We start from the raw sequence: 20,299 nt of genomic DNA, 5'->3' as shown, positions 1-20,299 counted from the left end.
CATACGTTTCAGTGGCTTGGTTTCAATGATTCATTTCACAGGTTATAATTTCAGTTTGTTATCCCACAAAATTGGAGTCCCCCTGATACAAAGTTCATATTAAGGTCAAGTTCAGAGGTTCAACATTCAGTTCACTAGTTCAGTATGTTCAAAGCACAGGTTCAACCAAAGAGCACTAGAGACAACTATTGGCATTATACATTTAAAATTAATATTGATATTCCATCTAATTTACTCAATGAAGGTTTTTAATTCTTTTCTATTGCATGTTAAACAATGAGAACACAACATTAATGAGGCAACAATCAACCATATGCCAATGGGAAAACGTGCATGTAAATGAATAGATTGTACCAGTCAGAGCTCGTGGTTGTAGAAGATGAATTCATCTATTTGGAGCCAAGGAAATATATATTTAACATAAATCGTCTAAAATTTCTATATGTTATCAAATGGACTGTGTTTTGAATAAAAGAAAATAGATCAAGATTTGTTGAAATTGGATGTTTACTGTTCCAAAAAAATAGTCTCAGTTCCAGAGCCATAATTCCCAACTCCACTGTTGGATCTTTCTGAAATTGAAATATGTTGGACATAATCAAAATATATAAACTCTCACCAAAGTGATCTCAAAAATTCAGTTTGGTTCGTGAGATATAGATGACTGTGTGCAGGTCTACTAAAATTATCCAAAACAGCCACAAATGCAGATGACAAAAAAATAGTCATATTTTGGGGGTCATATCTAATAATAAAGCCTTTGGATTGGGCTAAGTTTTGGATATATATGGCCAAACCTAGTTCTATAAATCCTCTCTGAAGATTTTTTTCAGATTAATTATGGATCAAAATTTATGGGTGTTTGAGTGCACTATTATCAGATCAGGAATGATAGTAACAAATGCAGATGATAGGAAAATAAGTCTTGTTTTAGGGGCTATACCTCCTAATACAGCTATTGGATCAATGTAAATTTTGGGTATGTTTTAAAAATCCTAATTCTATAAAATCTCTCCAAGCAGTTTTTCTTGATTATGTACAAATCAAAAGTTATAGAATTTTTAGTGCAACACTATCGGCTCAACACTCTGTCACTAGAAAACGCCACCTGTACATGCATATATCATAGAGGTGCTCACAAAGTGCTTAATTAAATGCAGCCAAATGGAAATCTTGAAATGTTTTAAAAGCCTTGAAAGCTATTTAACATAGCAGGATATTATAAAGATGAAAGGCCATTGTAAATAATCAAACTTGCAGTAAAGTTTATCTTATAAAGAAAATAAAATTAAAAGTTAAAGGAGAGGTCATGTTATAAAATATTAGAGTTGATCTAAAACCTTGGGAAGATGAAAAGATGGGCTTTCCTTCAAAGAATCAGTTACTCAAACTAAAAGGAAATCAACAATAGGAAAGATAAAGATGCCAGTAGCAGAGACAACAAGTGTTCCATCTTTTCTCTTGGAGGTTGTAGACTGAGGGCTATAGCAAAAGGGAGAAGCTTTTAAAGTTATGCCATTTTCTTGTGGAGGTGATAGGGAATAGATCCAAGGTTTCTTTTATGTTTTTGAACCATGCGTTAGAAAGTAGGAGAGTTGTGATTTGTTTATGTAATGTAGAGGAGGACTTTTAGCTTTCTGTAATGGTGATTGTAATTGCAAATGCGTAATAAGGTCTTTGCATCTTTTATGCTTTAGGGAAGGGAGACTTGAAAGTTGATTGTTTATCAAAACTTTGAGCTTGATCGATCCTCTTTCCACTAATTGTGAACTTTGTGTCACTTTAGTTTTCTCTAAATGTGCTTTTACTATCATTATTTCTTGTATATATATATTGAGATTGCAAGACATCTTCATAGCTTTTTTTTTGCACTTTCTCAAGAAGATGGAAAACACATTTCTTGATTTCATCTTTTGTAACATGTCAGGGTGAATGGACTTTGCATCATTTACAATTTAATTTCTTGTAGTTGTCTAATTTTTTTGCTTCTACTTTGTGCTTACAAGTAGATGTTTGAAATCCTTTTGTGCTTTCTGGTTAAAAGCATCCACAATTTATTCATTATGTATCTTACACTGGGAGTTATACTTGATAAAATTCAGAGGAAGGTTATCAATCCAATGATAACCTGTCCAACTATTGGTGTCAATTAGTCCTCTCACTTGGGCATTCAGGGTTATATTTGCACACATTTTCTTGGAGGACAATTTATTCACTAACAAAAGGAAACCAAAAAAAAAGGGAGAGAGGATTCTCATAGTAAAGAGAGGGTCTCCAACTAGTTTCTAAGAAAAAGGCTAACCCATGGAATGTTTCTTGATAAACACCTTCTAAGCTAGCCTCCCTCCTAGATAAGCTCAAGGAGATGAGAAAGTAGCACTCCTCTATTATGGTGTGGTTATAGTGTTGGGGTTTTGTGTTGGTGTATGTCTATTGGTTTTGGTTGATGTTAGGTGTTGGTTTTTTCTTCTAGTCCATCTCTAATGGCTTAGCAACATAGAGTTTTCATTTTTTTTTTTGGATTTTTTTCAAGTATTAGATAGAAGCCAAAACAAAAGGGGGGGCCTCACCCCAAAGTACAAAAAGGCTAAAGAATCAATTGGAGGTTACCTCTAACCTATCTAATTGATTCTAGTTTTATACTTCAAAAAATAAATAAAGGCAAGCTCCAAAACAAAGCAATCCATACCATCAGTCCTATTTCTAACTAGCATATAATACAAAAAAACATACCAAGAACAAGGAAACATATTGTTGCTATTAGTCTAGTACCTAGTAGTATAAATGAATAAAAATTTCCCATAGGGCACCAAGTTCAATGGGGTCCAAAATATAAAAAACACAAAAAATAGAATTAGGGCTAGTTGCTTGCTTTCCTTCCCGATTCCTCATTCTTCTTTTCCTTAGGCTCCTCCCTGTTTAAGTTCACCTACTCCTCTTTGATGGATTAATCAAGGAGCATCTTCAGCCAAACCTCCACCAGGAAACCATAAATGGAGTAGGTGGTTTTCTTTCCTTGCCAAATCCTTCCCATCCTTACTTACCCACAAAAAATAAAGAGTAGTGATAATAGAGTGCATTACATTCATGGAGAATTATGCCAAGATGTTATTTTTTTGCCAAATGCCAATGTGGTTATTCACCATCTCCTTCTTCGAATGCTTCAACCTCTCTAGCCAAGTCTTGATTTTGCTCTATGTGTGGTTATGTTTCCCTTTCTTCCACCCACCTTTGGCAGTGCCTTTCATGGGGGAGGTGATGTACTCCCCCCAACTTCTAGTCAAGGACAGGTTAACTTCTAGGGTGTTTGAGATGTGTGAGGGGCTAGGTGGGATAGAGACAACCTTCTTTCTAGTGTCTTTGTGTGGCCTCTTCCTCTTGGTGGGATTTTTCTCACTCTCGATAGACTCAAAGCTAAAGTCTTATTTAGGGGGGACTTGAATTTCTCCATTTAGAGTTGTTTACTAGCTCTTGAATTAGTTTTCTTTCTCCTTTTTGTATCTGTATCAGACTCATTAAGGATTATTTTCACCTCAGAACCAAGGTTTTCTTTTGGACTTTTTATGGCTTGAGCTAGGGCTAGGGTCCATGGAGATTTGGGGAGTAACAATAGCTAGTGAGTTGACCAAAAGTGGTCGGTTTAGGGCAAGGTGGTGTTTGTAAAGTTTATGCATGAAACCCTGGTGGATGACAAAAAGGGTTTTTCTTCCTCTTTCTTTTTCCTACCCTTAAAGAAATAGTTTTCCATGGAATACATAAGAAGGTATGAAAAATAAATCAGATCATGGTTCCTGAAATGGTTGAAAATGGGAAAATGGTAGTAATACAATACTTAGAACTGATCTTCAAGGGTAATATACCTCATAATGGCATAGAAAATCACATCACAAGGCTCCAAAAGATCCTCTTTGGAAAATCAACCATGCATGCAAACTAGCTCCTCATTAGATTTAACCCTTAAATTTTGTTTTGTGTTGGTCTCGGTTTTGGTTTTTAAATTCTAGTTTTGGTTCTAGTTATTTTGTAGGGTCTCACTTTTTTTGAACCCTTGAAATTTTGTCCATTAAACTTGGTGTTATTTTTTGGTACTGATGCACTTCTCTCTACATACATTACCTCTCCCTTTTATTTGTATCTTATTATATATTTCTATCATATTCACATTATATCTAATTCTTCTTACAAGAAAACTAAACGCTTGTATCTTTAATTAATAAGTTTGCACCTTCTTTGAACTCATTTTGATTTTCACAATTTATATCTCTTTCCAAATATCTTCAATTAATTGTAAAGATAGATTAAATCATTATTTGAGCATGCAAGAAGATTGGACACTTTATGGTTCAACTCATAATTGAGTAATAACCTTACATTTGAACTAAAAGAAACTTGCATCGAAATTGACAATATTTGGTCACCAACAAATTAATGTAAAATACTTTCATCAAATCACTAATGTTAGACAATGAATCACAACTAAAAGATAAAATCTTGACCAAGAATTTATGCTCATTGATGAAATTTACTCCTTGCAATAGGAACTTTGTGCTAGATACTACAAAACCAAGAAAGTTTTTGAAAATAGGCAAATGATCACCATTGAAATTGCCATTCAAGAAGGCACAAACATATATGACTTAGACAAAATCCCCAACATTTTTTAGCTTGCTAGATGATTTATCCTCATCTATACCTCAAATCCCTTAGAATCCTCACCCAAGAACACATGAATACAAAAAACGAAGGAACTACAATCTAGATCAAACTCATAACAACAATTTATCAAAATTAGAATAACAACTGATCAATAATAGCCATTGAGAAATAATTACCTCCTTACTTTCAAAATATTTAATATTTGAGTTTCTATTGGATAATATCAATATCTTTGAAATAAATGATAAGAAATTTATAGAGAGAGGTGTAGTTATTGATTGATAAATTTAGACAAAGATTTGGGTACAAGGATATATAGAGAGGAGTGCTAGGGAGATACAAAGTGAAATAGAGATACATACACAAAGTAGTAGAGATGGAGTGGATGAGAGAGGATGTAGGGAATGACATAAATGGATAGAGGCATAGAGAGATGGAGACAAATAGAGAGTTGTAGAAAGAGATAAAGAGATATAGATAGAGGTACATAGACATGGATAGAAGAAGATAAGAGAGATGTAATTAGAGCTAGAGGGATATAGAAAGCTAGAAAGAGCTAAATAGAATAATAGAGAGGTCTAATTGATTGAGGTAAATAGAGAAATTCATAATCTCATTGTTTTGTATCTATTAGTGTAGTTTTTTATTTCCTAGTAGGTTATTTTTTCCTATATTACTGGGTTTTTCCTACACTTTTATTAATCTCGCTTATGTTAATAAAGCATGTCTTACTAGGTGAATGGTTGTGAGGTGTCACCTTCCTACATGTGAGCATCCATTAGCTATCTTGGGAAGATATTTGCTATCTTTAGTCCAATAGATGGTTGCTCCTCATTGGTTAGTGTTGCCACCTCCTCCCTCTTCCTAGCCTATATACGCATGCTACTTGGCATGCATTTTTATCTTTTGTTTTTGCATCCTCTCTTATGACCTTGTATCGAGGCAATTCTTTTTTTGAAAGTGCATGATTTTTCAAGTAGATCATAGTGGTTCTATTTTTTTTCTTGAGTGTTGTGCCCAAGTTTCACTTTTAGCATATGCTCTTTGTGAGGGTTTTGTAATGCATTCAAATCAAGACCACTTAGTATTTCTTTCTAGTGGTAGTTGTAAATGCACTAAAATGGGGGGTGTTTCTTTGATTGAATAAAAAGGGGGAATTTTCTTGCGGCTAAGTTCTCTTCTTTTTAGCATTTCTTCTTTGCATTTCTTCACCATGGATCAAACAAATATGCCCATCCTAACTCCATACAAGTACTTTGAGTGGAAATCACACATGAAAATTCACTTAAGGAAAGTTGGATTAAATAGGATAACTATGGGACTTGAAACCAAACCTGATAAAGATGAAGATAAGCCTAAGTGGTTTAACAAATGTGATGAGGCATATGGAACATTGGGTTTGTCTATTTCTCCTGACTTGCTATTTCACATTTAGTCTTTGGATACACCAAATGAAATATGGACAGAGCTAGAAACACTATTTGGCACACAAGATTCAATGAGGGGTCATATGTTAGAAAATGAACTAATTAGTTTGAGTCCACGAAATTTTAACACAATCCAAGATTTCTTCACTAAATTTAAATCACTAAGGCTATAGTTAAAACAATTTGGAATTGAAAAGCAAGATGAACAATTGATTCTGAGTATTCTCTCTAAGCTAAGTTCAGAATATTCTATATTTGTCTCTACCTTCTATGCTACTAAGGGTGCACTTGCTACTTAATTCACCATGCCATCTTTAGATGATTTTGCTATCAATCTCACTCAAGAACAAGACAACTAATCTAGATGGGCACTTTTAAGTCCTTTAAGTCAAATGTCTTGGCTACCAACCAAGGTACAAAAGAACAAAAAGGACAAAGTAGTAACAATAATAGTAAGGATGAGAAACAAAATAATAGCAAGGAGAAGAAGGATTAGATACTGGTTGCTTCGAAAGTTGCTATTGATACCCCATCTTCCAAGGGTGATAAGCCTAATAAAGAAAAATTCCAATGTGCCTATTGTAAAAGATGTGGTCATGATGAACATAAATGTTTGAAGAAACAAATTGATCACTTGACACACATTCTTGAGAAGAATAACATCGGTGTTCCTAAGTCTATCAAACAAAGTTCTAATGAAGGGTCTAACAAGGAAAAAGAAAACAAAAAAGGGAAAGGAAAGGGCAAGGTGATTGTTGCCATTGCTTCCTCACCATCCACTTGGGTTCTTGATTCGGGTGCTTCACACCACATAGCTTCATTTAAGGAAGAACTTGCATCCTTGGAGCCATGTACTATGCCTTCTATTTTGATAGGTGATGAAACTCTTGTTGAAGTGTGTGGGAGAGGATTTGTTGGTGTGGGGGATGGCACATTCCATGATGTTCTTTGTGTGCCCTCATTATCAACTAATCCCCTATCAGTATACTAGATCACTCACATAGGTTCAAGTAAGCGGGTTGAGTTCACACCTAATTTAGTCGAGATACATGAGTTGCATAGTGATTTTACAGTTGCAGTTGGGAGAGCATATCATCAATCATGAATTTATCTATTTTCTCAATTTGTTCCTGATCCTACTTCAACTACTTTGCCCACTCACTCTAATGATGTGAGTAAATTATGGCTTGAGTGGTTTGGCCATCTTAACTTTTTCTACTTGCATTAGCTCAACTAGCAGAGCATGGTCATAGGGTTGCCTTCAATTCATTTCTTAGGTGGTATTTTACAAGGTTGCATTCTTGGTAAGCATCCTAAGGAAAAGTTTGACAAAGGTAAGACATGGAGAGTTTCACAGATACTAGAGTTAGTTCACACTAATTTGGCTGGTCCATTTCAACATCCTTCTTTCACTAGGCCGTAATATGTCCTCGCATTTATTGATGACTTTTCTCAATATACTTGGTTGTACTTTCTCAAAAAAAAGTCAGAGGTATTTGATCATTTTCAAGACTTCAAAACTTTTGTAGAGAATCAATCTCGAAAAGCCATCAAGGTTTTGTGCACAGACAATGGTTGTGAGTATGTCAACCATCAGTTTAAGAGATTTTGCACCTTAGAGGGGATTGATTTATAGCATTCAGTTCCATACAATCCTCAGTAGAATGGTGTTGCAGAATGGAAGAATAGAAACTTGAAGGAAATGGAAAACTGTATGATTCACTCTAGATCTCTTGCACCACAGTATTGGGAAGAGGCCATTAATTGTGCTTGTTATATCCAAAATGGTGTTCCTCATTGAGCCTTGAAGGGAGTTACTTCTTTTGAAGCTTGGAGCGGTCAGAAACCATTAGTTAAGCACTTTTGAGTTTTTGGTTCTCCTACATGGGCCCACATTCCTGCAAAGAAATGCAAGGCCTTGGATCCGCAAAACATACCTTACATATTTGTAGGTTATCCTAATGGTGTAAAGGGTTATCAGTTGCTCCACTCTACTACACATGAGTTGTTCATTGAGAGGAGTGTTTTGTTTGAGAAGGGATCTTCAAGCTCACTTTCTATCACTTCTCCACCTCCTACTTTGACATTGGAGTCACTTGGAATACATGACAGATCTTCTGTTGAGTCAAATTCACCTAAGCACTCTTCTACCTCCACTTTTGATGAAAAGAGTGATTTAGAGAACTCACCTCCTTCCTCTCCAAGTCATCATTTAGAGGTTAATGATTCCCCTCTAGATTCTCCATCTTTTGGTCTGCTTTGGGCTAGACAGACCTAGACAGATTGAGAAATGTCTTGTCCAAGTCAAAATCCCCAATGCAGGTGCCAGTGCTAGAAATTGATCAAGATTCTACACTGGAAAATGGTCCAAGCTAGAATGACCAAAGTTAGAAAGCAAGTGTTTCTAAGTCTTTTCATGGTGCCTATGTTGTTTGTGCCCAATCTCACCACATGGTTGCTTCTAGATGACACCACCATCTTATTTTTGTGGTTCATTGTCATCTCCCATCAACAATAGTTGGCCAAGAAGATTATCATTGGGGTCGCCTAGAGATTTACCATTGGCAAATATTTATATAGTAACCATGGTCACATCTGAAATGTTTGAGAACAATAGGGGAGAGGCCGCAGTGGAACTTCTACACTTTTTTAACTGAGTAGGCATTCTTCCAACTAAAAATTTCATATTGTGTTTGTTATTCCATGCCTTGTTAATGTGTTTGTTCATATTTTGTTTTTTTAACAAGTTAAAAATGAGTGCACTCCATGATTATAAAACATCCTTTTAGCAGATACCTCACTATGGTTTTGGCTTCACAAAAAGAACTAATGGAGGAAAAGCTATGACAGATTCCAAGTGAATGTGGATTGAGTGGAACAGGCATTGAGACAAGTGAAGAAAAGATGAGGCAAGCCTGGGAAGCGATCAAATTTGAATAGAGGATCATGGAATTACACAGAAGAGAATTGCAAGAATGAAAATGGTGAGATATGACTCTAGTTTCCTCTTTAGCCTAGACATTTTTTGTATAATATTTTCCACCACTGATTCAATAAGATTGATTGTGAGGTTTTTAGATCTTGCTACCAGTCTAATCTCTATTTGAATCTCCTTCGTCTTTGTGAGTTGGTCATTTTCAAAACACCTGATTCAAGCTTTGATATTGTGAGTAGAGATGGGGTTTATAAGAGTGGTCATCCATGATACCTTGAAAAGAGAGTAAGAAACATGCAATTTATGTAGAAATATGTATACATATACATACATGTACATGTTTGTAACAATATGGTGAATGATTTTCTCTATAAATAGCTGTAACATAATGATTTCTTTAGATTTCTTATATTTATTCAGCTACTTATATCCCAGAGCCACAAAATTCTTTGAAGTTCACAAGTTTCAAATTCTAATAAAGTGAACTTGGTATAAATATTAACAAGGAGGACCTAATTTTGATATAAAAAAAACAATAGTTATGGTTTTTTAGATTGGGGTTTATAAAATATATTATTTGAAAAATAACATGAGTTTGATTCTACATTTATTAGAAATATTCTCTTATGAATTTTGTACTTTAGTGTTCCATGAGTTTTGTAGAAATATTCTAATTTTAGATTTTCTAATTTTGTAATCCTAGAATTTTGTAATCCTCTAGAAACTTTAAAATTATATTTACTAAAATCCAAATTACTAAGTCTAGTCATCCTTTCAAATTATTTTTACTAAAATCCAAATTAGTAAGTATGGTCATCCTTTAAAATTATTTTTACTAAAAATCAAATCCAAATCCTAGATTAAATTTTGTAATCTAGTTTAACTTCTGAAACTTAATAAGTCAAGTCATCCTTTAAAATTATTTTTACTAAAATCAAAATCCAAATCTGTTTAATAGAGTATATATTCTTTCATGCTCTCTAAAGTTATGTTTAACTTAAAATTATTTCCTAAAATCCAAAATAAGGATCTATTCTTTCATGCTTTCTAAAATTATTTTTGACGTAAAAATATTTCCTAAAATAAAAAATAAGGATTAGATAAAATTGAATTTAATCCAAATCCAATAGAGTATACTCTTTCAAAATCTAATATTTCCTAAAATCTAAAATAATATACTAAGATTACAATTCACAAAAAACTTAAAAATATTTCCTAAAATCTAAAATAAAATAGGTTAAAATTGAAATTTGTATCCAAGGTTGACTTTGTAACTCATGTAACGTTACTTTTTAGATTTAAGTCTCTATAAACTAAAATTACTTTTAATAAAGTTATTATTTTTTACTAAAGCTATTTTTAGATTTAAGTCTTTGGGAAGTCCCTCATTTAACTAAAATTATATATATTAAAATCTCAATGCTCTCTAAAATTATTTTTAACTAAAATGTCATTTTCATTTTTGTTTAGACTTTGATGGTGATATATTTTTTTGCTTAGATTGTTTAACTAAAATATTTTTTTTACTAAAATCTAAATGCTCTCTAAAATTATTTTGAACTAAAATGCCATTTCATTTTGTTTAAACTTTGATGGTGATATATTTTTGATTAGATTTCAACAGTTTAACTAAAAATATTTTCAATAAAATCTAAATGTTTTCTAAATTTTTTATTTTTTTCTAGATTATTTTTTCGTTAGATTATTTTGAAGATTAAAGTCTTGGGAAGTATCTAGTTTAACTAAAATCTAAATGCTCTATCAAATTATTTTTAGCTAAAATGATATTTGTGTTTAAACTTTGATGGTAAACTTCGATAGTGATATATATTATATTCTCTACTTTTGATGATGATATATTTGTCAATATATTAGATTTAGTTTAGCTTCCGAAAATGTTCATCTTAGTAAGATTCTTGGTCTTCTTTGATTTAATAAGATTCTTGGTCTACTTTGATGGTGATCACTGATAACATTTATTAGATTTAGTTTAACTTTCAAAAAGGTTCACGTTAATAGAATTCTTAGTGTATTTTGATGGCACTAATAACATATACTAGCTCTAGTTTAGCTTTAAAAATGGTTCATAACTAAAATGAAATTTTTGTTTAAACTTTGATGGTAAAATTTGATGGTGATATATTTGTCAATATATTAGCTTTAGTTTAGCTTCCAAAAATGTTCATCTTAATAAGATTCTTTGTCTTCTTTGATTTAATAAGATTCTTGGTCTACTTGTATGGTGATAACATATATTAGTTTTAGTTTAACTTTTAAGAAGGTTTGTGTTAATGGAATTCTTAGTCTATTTTGATGGTGATAACATATACTATCTTTAGTTTAGCTTTATAGAAAGGTTCATGCTAATAGGAAAATTTTAAAGTAAGAGTAAATTATAGTAAAATTTTTAGCCCCAAAATATGCAAGCATAATAGAGACTCCTACTTTGTAACAAAAAGTTCCAAAGAATTATGTGGCAAAAAATAATCTTTACTGTATCTCCTCTTATTGAAAAATAGAAGCTTAAGTCCTAAACAAAAATAAAAATACAAAATCATCAATATTTTGTGAATTAGGATCTTTAAAAAAATTAGAATATTATCAAGTTTCTCAAAAATAAAAGGTGAAAGGTGAAATCTATAGTTAAAGATTACTACAAAATCATCTATATTTTGTAAATTAAGATTCTAAATTTTTTTAGAAAAATAAAAGATGAAAGCTAGAGTTAAAATTATGTCTTAAAAATAAAAGCTGAAAGTTCAAAAATCGTCTATATTTTTTAAATTAAGATCTTTAAAAAATAACAATAATAATAATAAAAGATAGAAAGTTAAAGTTGAAGATTATAGTATCTTCAATCTTATAAATTCTTTTCTAATTCTTTTAGATCTATTCAATGACATATGAGATATGATCATCTATTTTTTTAGATCTATTCAATGACACATCTAAACTACTTGACATGGTCCATAGCATCTAGTAAAATTCAATTTTTAAATTTTGTTATAATAATATTATGTTATTAACTTAAAAATCAAATTAAAATTTTTAACCTACTAAATAATATAAAAATTAAACTTTATAGAATACCTATATTATATATTATCAAATATTATAAGACACAAAAAATTAAAATATAATTTATTTATTTAATATAAATAGATTTTTACCAAATAAGTAATATTATCAAATATTGTAAGACTATATATATACCAAATAAGTTTTTGATAGAATAATTTTTTTTACACCATATATAGGCATCAAAGCATGGCCTTGGTCACTGAACAAAATACTTCAATTTAACAAGAGTATAAATAGAATCAAGGAATTTCTTTATACATTCATCATGTGAGATTCATTAATAAAATACTAAAATATGTAATCCATAAGCAATCCATAAGCAACCATATATTACAGATATCTTAATAAGATTATTGGTCTTTTTTGATTTAATAAGATTCCTAATCTACTTTAATGGTGATAACATATATAAGTTTTAGTTTAACTTCCAAAAAGGTTCATGCTAATAGAGTTCTTAGTCTATTTTGATGGTGATAGCATATATTAGCTTTAGTTTAGTTGTGAAAAAGGTTCATTTTAATAGGAACATTTTAAAGTAAAAGAAAAATTTAAGGAAAACAATTTTGCCCCAAAACATGCAAACATAATAGGGACTCCTACTTTCTAACAAAAAGTTCCACCTACTTTCTAACAAAAATATCGAAAGAATTATGTAGCAAAAAATAATCTTCCAAAGAATTATGTAGCAAAAAACATCTTCATGGGGATCTCTTATTGAAAAATAGAAGCTAAGTTCTAAACAAAAATTAAAAAACAAAATCATCTATATTTTGTAAATTAAGATCCTTAAAAAATTATAATATTATCAAATTTATAAAAAAATAAAAGGTGAAAGGGGAAAGTTAAAGTTAAAGACCACTACAAAATCATCTATATTTTTTTAATTAAGATTCTTTAAAAAAATTAGAAAATAAAAGATGAAAGCTAAAGTTAAATAGTGTCTTAAACGTGAAAGTTAAAAAAAATCAATATTTAGTAAATTAAGATCCTTAAAAAAATTAGAAGATTAACAAGTGAAAGTTAAAGTTGAAGATTATAGTATCTTTGATCTTATAGATTTTTTCTAATTCTTTTAGATCTATTCAATGGCATATCACATGATCCTCTATTTTTAATCTATTGAATGACACATCTAAACTACTTGACATGGTCCATAGTATCTAGTAAAATTAAAAAATTGATTTTACTAGGATAATATTATATTATTAACTAAAAATTCAAATTTTAATTTTTAAACCTAATAAATAATATAAAAATCAAACTTTATAGAATACCTATATTATATATTATCAAATATTATAAGACACAAAAAAACTTAAAATATAATTTACTTTTTAATGTAAATGAGTTTTTAACAAATCAATAGTATTATCAAATATTGTAAGACACACACACACACTCTCTCTCTCTCTCTCTCTCTCTCCCCCGCCCCCCCCCCCCCCCCCCCCCCCCCCCTCTCTCTCTCTCTCTCTCTCTCTCTCTCTATATATATATATATATATATATATATATATAATGTAAATGGATTTTTACAAAACAAGTTTTTGATAGAAAAATAAAATTTGACACCATATATAGCATTTGGGCATCAAAGCGTAACAATAGTATAGATAGAATAAATGAATATTCTTTTTACATTCATCATGTGAGATTCATTAATCAAATGCTAAACTATTTAGAAAGGTGTACTTAAAAATATAATTTTTAACTTTCACATGGAAATAATTTGCATGTAATCCATAAGAAAGCATGTAACACAAATATGGATGTATTGTAAATAAAGAGAAATGGAATGAAAATTTGATTCCTTACACTTTATTTAATAGTCATATTTTGAAAAAACAAGTCACTTTTGTTAGAAATTCCCAACTTGTTTTGGGGTTTTGGTTGCCATTTAGCAAGCATGTAACACAAATATTTTAGTATTCTAAATAAAGAGAAACAAAATGAAAATTCAATTCCTTAGACTTTATTTAACAGTCATATTTTGAAAAAAAATAAAAATTTCAATGGTTTTAGAAATTTTCAACTATTGCTAGAAATTTCCTTCTTGTTTGGGAGTTTGGTTACCTTTTTTGCTTATTTCTAGCGAATTTGAGATAATATTTCATTGAAATGGAGAGGAGGAAAACCACTTCTTCTAACTAGCCTAGTAGGAGGGTAACTTTTTTTAAAGATCACATGAAAATATAGTTGGCTTTTTTCTTATAAATATAATTGAGAAGAAGCTTCATTGTATCTTTTTTTAGATGTTTTAACTATTATAAGAAAAAGGCTCCATAATGGAAATGGAGGCTCGATAGCAGAAATGGCTCTTACTCCATATCTATTCTTCTTTAGGACCATACAAGAAATTTTTTTGTAATTTGTTTAATATTTTCATAGTTTGTAACTTCATTGTAACCAATTGACAAGGTTAGGTTGTACCTAAGCCAAGGTGAATATGAATATTATTTGTTTCATAGTAGTAGGGCAAGGAATTTGCAAGAGATCTCCTATTGTATTGAGGGGGCACAAATCTAATCAAGACCAATGTGTAGGAATGTTTGCATAATGTGGGATTGGCATTGGTTGTTTTCTACAAATCACTCCATAACATGGGAGGGTCTTGTATGCCTAAGTAGATATCTACATCTAAATAGAAAGTTCTCTATATGTAAATTGAAATGACTATTAATGGCCCTTAATTTGTTTGGGCAATCTTTACTAGAGAAGATATTTAAATGCAAAAAAGGGTTTTAAGTTATGGAGGCTATTCTAGTTCCTAAAATTTGTGTCCATGAGAAATTTGATATTTCTGCCTTCCTTAATTGGTCAAAGGGGCGAGTGACTTTTTAAAAAAAAGACTTGACAGGGGTTATTTGAAAATAATGTGTTTCTCTCTACCACCATAAGAAATTTGTAGCATATCTTTAAAATGGGACCAGAGCCTAAAGAGTAACAGTATGGAGGAATGCTAGCATAATGACTTACATAGGTTGATTTTTCTACAACTCACTCCATAAGTCTTCTGAAGTGTACATTGTGTATCTCAAAAGAAGCTTCTCAATTTGAGATTGAAATGAGGATTGGTATTGGGGCCCTTTATTTTTCTCCCTAATGCAATTAATAGCATATAAAGTCATGAGAGTGTCAATTGTTTGGTTGAATACACTCAGTAAAGTAAAAAGTGCAATGGAAGTGTGCCTCCCCAGAGATCTTCAAGGAAGGGAAAAGTTGTAAGCTTAGAAATAGTTGCACAAGACCCCATCTTTGTCAATATTGTTGCTTTATTACACTTAGAAGAGAGGCCTTGATTAAGTTCACTTGTGGCATGAGTAGCGTTGGCTACAACTATTTGGGACTACCTCTCGATAGAGAGAGGAATGATAATGTTCATAATGCAAAAGATCAAGATTTTATTGGTCCAATGTACCAACATAGACAATAGAGTTCCCAAGACTACTAAATCTATTGCTCTAGTGAAGTTCTCAAAAAAAACTAGTAGCAACAAGTATGTGGATAAAGATCATGATGGTCACACAAACACAAAAAATTTATAGGTTTGCTCACATAATTCTAGGCTGAAAAGAACATATTCAACTTTTGTAGCAGAAAAGAAAGAAGATTCATCAAACATTGCTTCCATTGTAGATGATTCTTCTAAAATGATAGATGAAAATCTCTCATCAATTGAAAAAATCATAGGAAAGAGGTAAAAAGGAACTAGAAATGAAGTAAGTTCTATAAGATCAAGAGACAAACAACTAGGTGTTGTCTCAACCTACTCCTCTCTAGGGTTTCATATTGCTCTCGTATTAGATAAAGAGAAAATGTTTAGAAGCTTGCACAATTTAGAGACTGAAAATAATGAACCAATAGTACCTGAGCATAGTCAAATAGAGATTAGTGGATCTTCTATTGCAACTACATCCAATGTCAGAAAGCCAAAAATGGTACGATTTTTGAATGTGAAATTTTTTATGTTAGCTCTTCATGGATCCCTTATTTGATTATGCAATATAAATATAACAATGGATGCATGTAGGTAACCCAACATGGAAAATGGAAAAATGTACCTAGCAATATCAATCAACTAACCAAAAATATCACTATTGATAGCCAAGAAATATTAAGGGGACTTAACCAAGAAAATGCCTCTACACACAACCTACTAGACAATGAGATAGAGGAAATTGAAACATCTATGCAATGACTTGACATGGCATATCAGGAACTAGAAAAATATTACCTCCTTAAATAGGAAATAAGATATGATGAAAACTTCAACATGAGAAATTTTGGTGCACTCTATCATACATTCCACAATTTTTTGGAACTTGTATGGAATAAAATCTTTTCAAAGATTAACCAAACTAAAATCTTTATTGGCCTTTATTCTTGTAAAAGAAAAAGCCATTAGGTACTCCTTTCTCATGTAAAAAGATACATCTTGAAAATTTTGGATCGAAATCCTAGAGCTTCTTAGCAACTACATTCTCCTGGTTCAGATGTTCAAAGATATTATGTAATCAACTACTTTTGAATATATTTTTGTATTAATTGCCTTTGAATATATCTTTGGATTAAATAAATGCATGTCCACTCTGATGATGACGTAGTGTGATCAGTAATAGTGACAGTAAAAAATACACACAATTGAATGTAGAAAAAGAAACACACACAATGAAATTGAAATGTCCCTTTTCTGGTTTTGTATGATATTTCCAACCTTTAATTGGATCTTTAAGATCAAACAACTAATATCACAAAGATCCTCCAAATTTTTCAAGAAACCCCAAATCGGGTATGCCAGAAATGGTGCCAAAAGCTTCACAGCTTCACCTATTATTAATAAATCTGAAAATGGACATTTATACAGAAATTTCAGCAGCATAACAGCCTAAAAAATGAAATTTCTAGATCTATATATCCTTTACACAACAGCTCACAAATGTAGGACAAAAACTATGCTCATCGGGCTCCCAAAATTAACACAAAAATGCCCGAAAACACCACAAAACACTAATAAACTATCTCAGAAGTTTAATCACATCCCAATACATATATTCAACTCTATTTTAACATCTTAAAGTCTGAAATACAGCAGCAACCCAAACTGATATGAAATACTCTACTGAAAACACCAAACTCATACCAAAAAACAACCTCGAAAACTCACAAATCTGCACTATTCAGCACAAAGGCAAACTCTGTATGAGCATGCACATGGAATGGCTTCAAAAACCCATCCTTAGCCTTCTTGGAAACCTACAAAATCTCATTCTTGGGTCTCCCTGGAAACCTGCAAACTCCCATTCTTGGGTCTCCTTCTCCACAGGTTTGGCAGCCTCTGAAGAATAACAAAGAAATGAGCAAAATCAAGTTCTGGAATCTGCCCAAAATGCCTCCAAACCCCTTAAAAGAGGGCATAATCGTAACTCACGTCCAAGAGAGGTTAATGAAACATATTTTAATAATAATTTTTATTTATTAGTCCAACGATTTCCAAAGATTAACCCCCTTTTTCCGAAACTTCACTTTCTTGGACCTGCCTGCCTTAGCAAAGATTATTATTTTTTAATTATTTGAAAAGGGGACATGACAAGTCCTCCCCTCCCAAACATTGCTTGTCCTCAAGAAATGGCTGAACAATAAACCAATCAATCCACTTGGATCCCAAATGTAGTCATGAACTATACTACTACCAATTAACACAAGCTCCTGCAATATCTTCTGCAATATAAACAAGAGGAATCCATAATCAAACTGACAATTATAGCTCAACCAAACTCCAAAATGACCACTACCACGGTCAAAAACCCATGAGACACAAACTCTTAGAACATCAGAACCCAAGTAAAGTGGACAAATCAAACTACCAACATAGTAAATACCATCAACGCATCCCATTGGCCTATATGGAATGTACAATCCAACTTTGCAACAATGGTGAACGCTCTCGAATGAAATTGTACCAAGTATGGAGAATCCACATACTGTAAAACTCCTGTAGTCAACACAACTCTGCAAATCACTGGCCACTATCTCATAACCATAACTCCCATGCATTGCTAATGGTGAAAAGACATTAAAAGATAAAGAGTAAGAAATGGAATCGAAACCAAATTTTCCTGTCATCAACTCCTCAAAACAAGGATCAAATGCTAACTGATGTACATACCCTACAATATAATGTTGATTAAAAAAACCAACCTCAGTCAATAGCTCACCATGAATAAGTGATACAACCCATTGTGATTGATCACTAGCTAAGTCAGGAGATGTCATAGCCAAAGGAGTAGAATCAATAACAACACCCACTGAAGCATCACTCCCAAACTCCTGCTCTAAGTCACATATTATCAAGTTGTCAACTGCAGAACCTATCACCATGTCATGCCCATCACAACTCTCATCTTGAGGCATCAAACTGTCCCATAACTGATGGTAAGCACTAGGAACCAAAGTACATCTCTGTATCATCATCTCATCAACATGGTCATCAAAGGTAAATTGATGAGCGTACCTCATAGTGTAATGTCGATATAATTTCCCAATCTCACTCAGTGGCTCAGACTGTAATCTAGATGAAACTAACTGCAATTGATCATTAACCATGTTAGAACTGACTACTACCTCCAAAGATATCACCAAGGGAGTAGTATTACTAGCTGGAACCATGCCAACTGCCGACTCACCAACATCACACATGATCTTTGATACATCTCTAGTCTCTGTGCCATCAGTACTAGAGGCCACCACCATGTCAGGCATACAACAATTTGCTACAACACCCAACTCAACTGAACCTGACTGTAGTGGGAATGAACCTGATATGCCAATGTTAGTATCAAGGATGGATGCATCCCCATCTCCAGTGTCTCTGACAATCTTGGCCATGGACATCCTCGAATCACCAAACACCATAGCTTGTGACTGTATAGAATCAAGTAAAGACTGTAGTCGCTCTAACTCCATGGTCACCTTAGCCAAATGAAACTGTGACTCCTTGAAAGCCAACTGTGTACTCTCAAGAATCTCAGAAGTCACCTCAAGCTGTTTAGTAAGCTCACTCACCTCATCTTCCTTGGCCAACAATGCATCATATGCTGTACTTTCCCACTCCATAAGATAATCTCTATCGGCTACCAACTGCATATAATTCTGTCTCAAAATCCGAATAGCCTCCCATAAAGAGTGGATCTTTGTCAAGGAAAGATAACTTCCTTCCTGCTCATCACTAGTAGGAGAACCCCATCCATAAACTGCTAACAACTGACGAGCATCATCAAAATGTTGGCAAGTGATAGCAATGTCTCGATCACTAACTCTCAACTGATTAGACACATGATGGCACTGGCTTGACTGTCTCCTACAAACTTCCTCTGATGCACTGTCTAAAGGAGTATAATCAAAGTCACTAGTCTCTAGAGTATTACAATCCATATCCTGTGAATCAAATCTAAAGCTCATATCAACATACAGAGTATCAAAAATATTAGCACTGCTGTCCAACTCCTCTGCACCCAAGGAAACTAAGTTTTCAAAACTGCCCACTACATCCTCCTGGATGTCATCAATGCCAATATGATCCTGGGACTCATCTGTACACAATGCCAAATATGAAAGATCATCAACACATTCTAGAAAATATGGTCGACTGGATATATGAAAAAAGCCCAACATCGGTGTATAAAAACTAATACCAACATCAGACAAGATACTGGCACAAGAAAAGACAACACCATGTAATCTGCTAATCAAATCCATGATAGCACCCAAACAAACACTGCTACCAAAAAGTGTTAAAGATCTCCAGTCAACTGAATCCCAAATGCCAATATAACAATCTCGAGTCCATATCCGTAAACTAGAATCAACTGGTAACTCAAGAAAACTCCTCACCTGAGTAATATGACCAATACCAACTAACTCCACATACCTGTCATGATGAGATAATGAAGTCACAATACTATCTTTGTTCACCTTCAGCTGGCTGGACAAATCATGTGAAGTACTACCAGCCTCAACCTCATGTGGTGAAGCATCTAACTGTGCCTGGTACTCTTTCTCAGCAAAATCATGAATGCTCAATGTTTTCTCATCTCTACCAGGTATCTCACCATCCTGCACAACAACATCCTCATAATCATCATCGGAACCCACTACACTGTAGTCACTGCCTGTTGTAACTATACCATCCTGAATACCTGTGGCA

This window comes from Cupressus sempervirens, chromosome 8 (assembly GCF_028749045.1).
Source record: "Cupressus sempervirens isolate cs-2001-9-10 chromosome 8, ASM2874904v1, whole genome shotgun sequence".
NCBI lineage: Eukaryota > Viridiplantae > Streptophyta > Pinopsida > Cupressales > Cupressaceae > Cupressus > Cupressus sempervirens.
Note: the sequence above shows the minus strand (reverse complement) of the source record.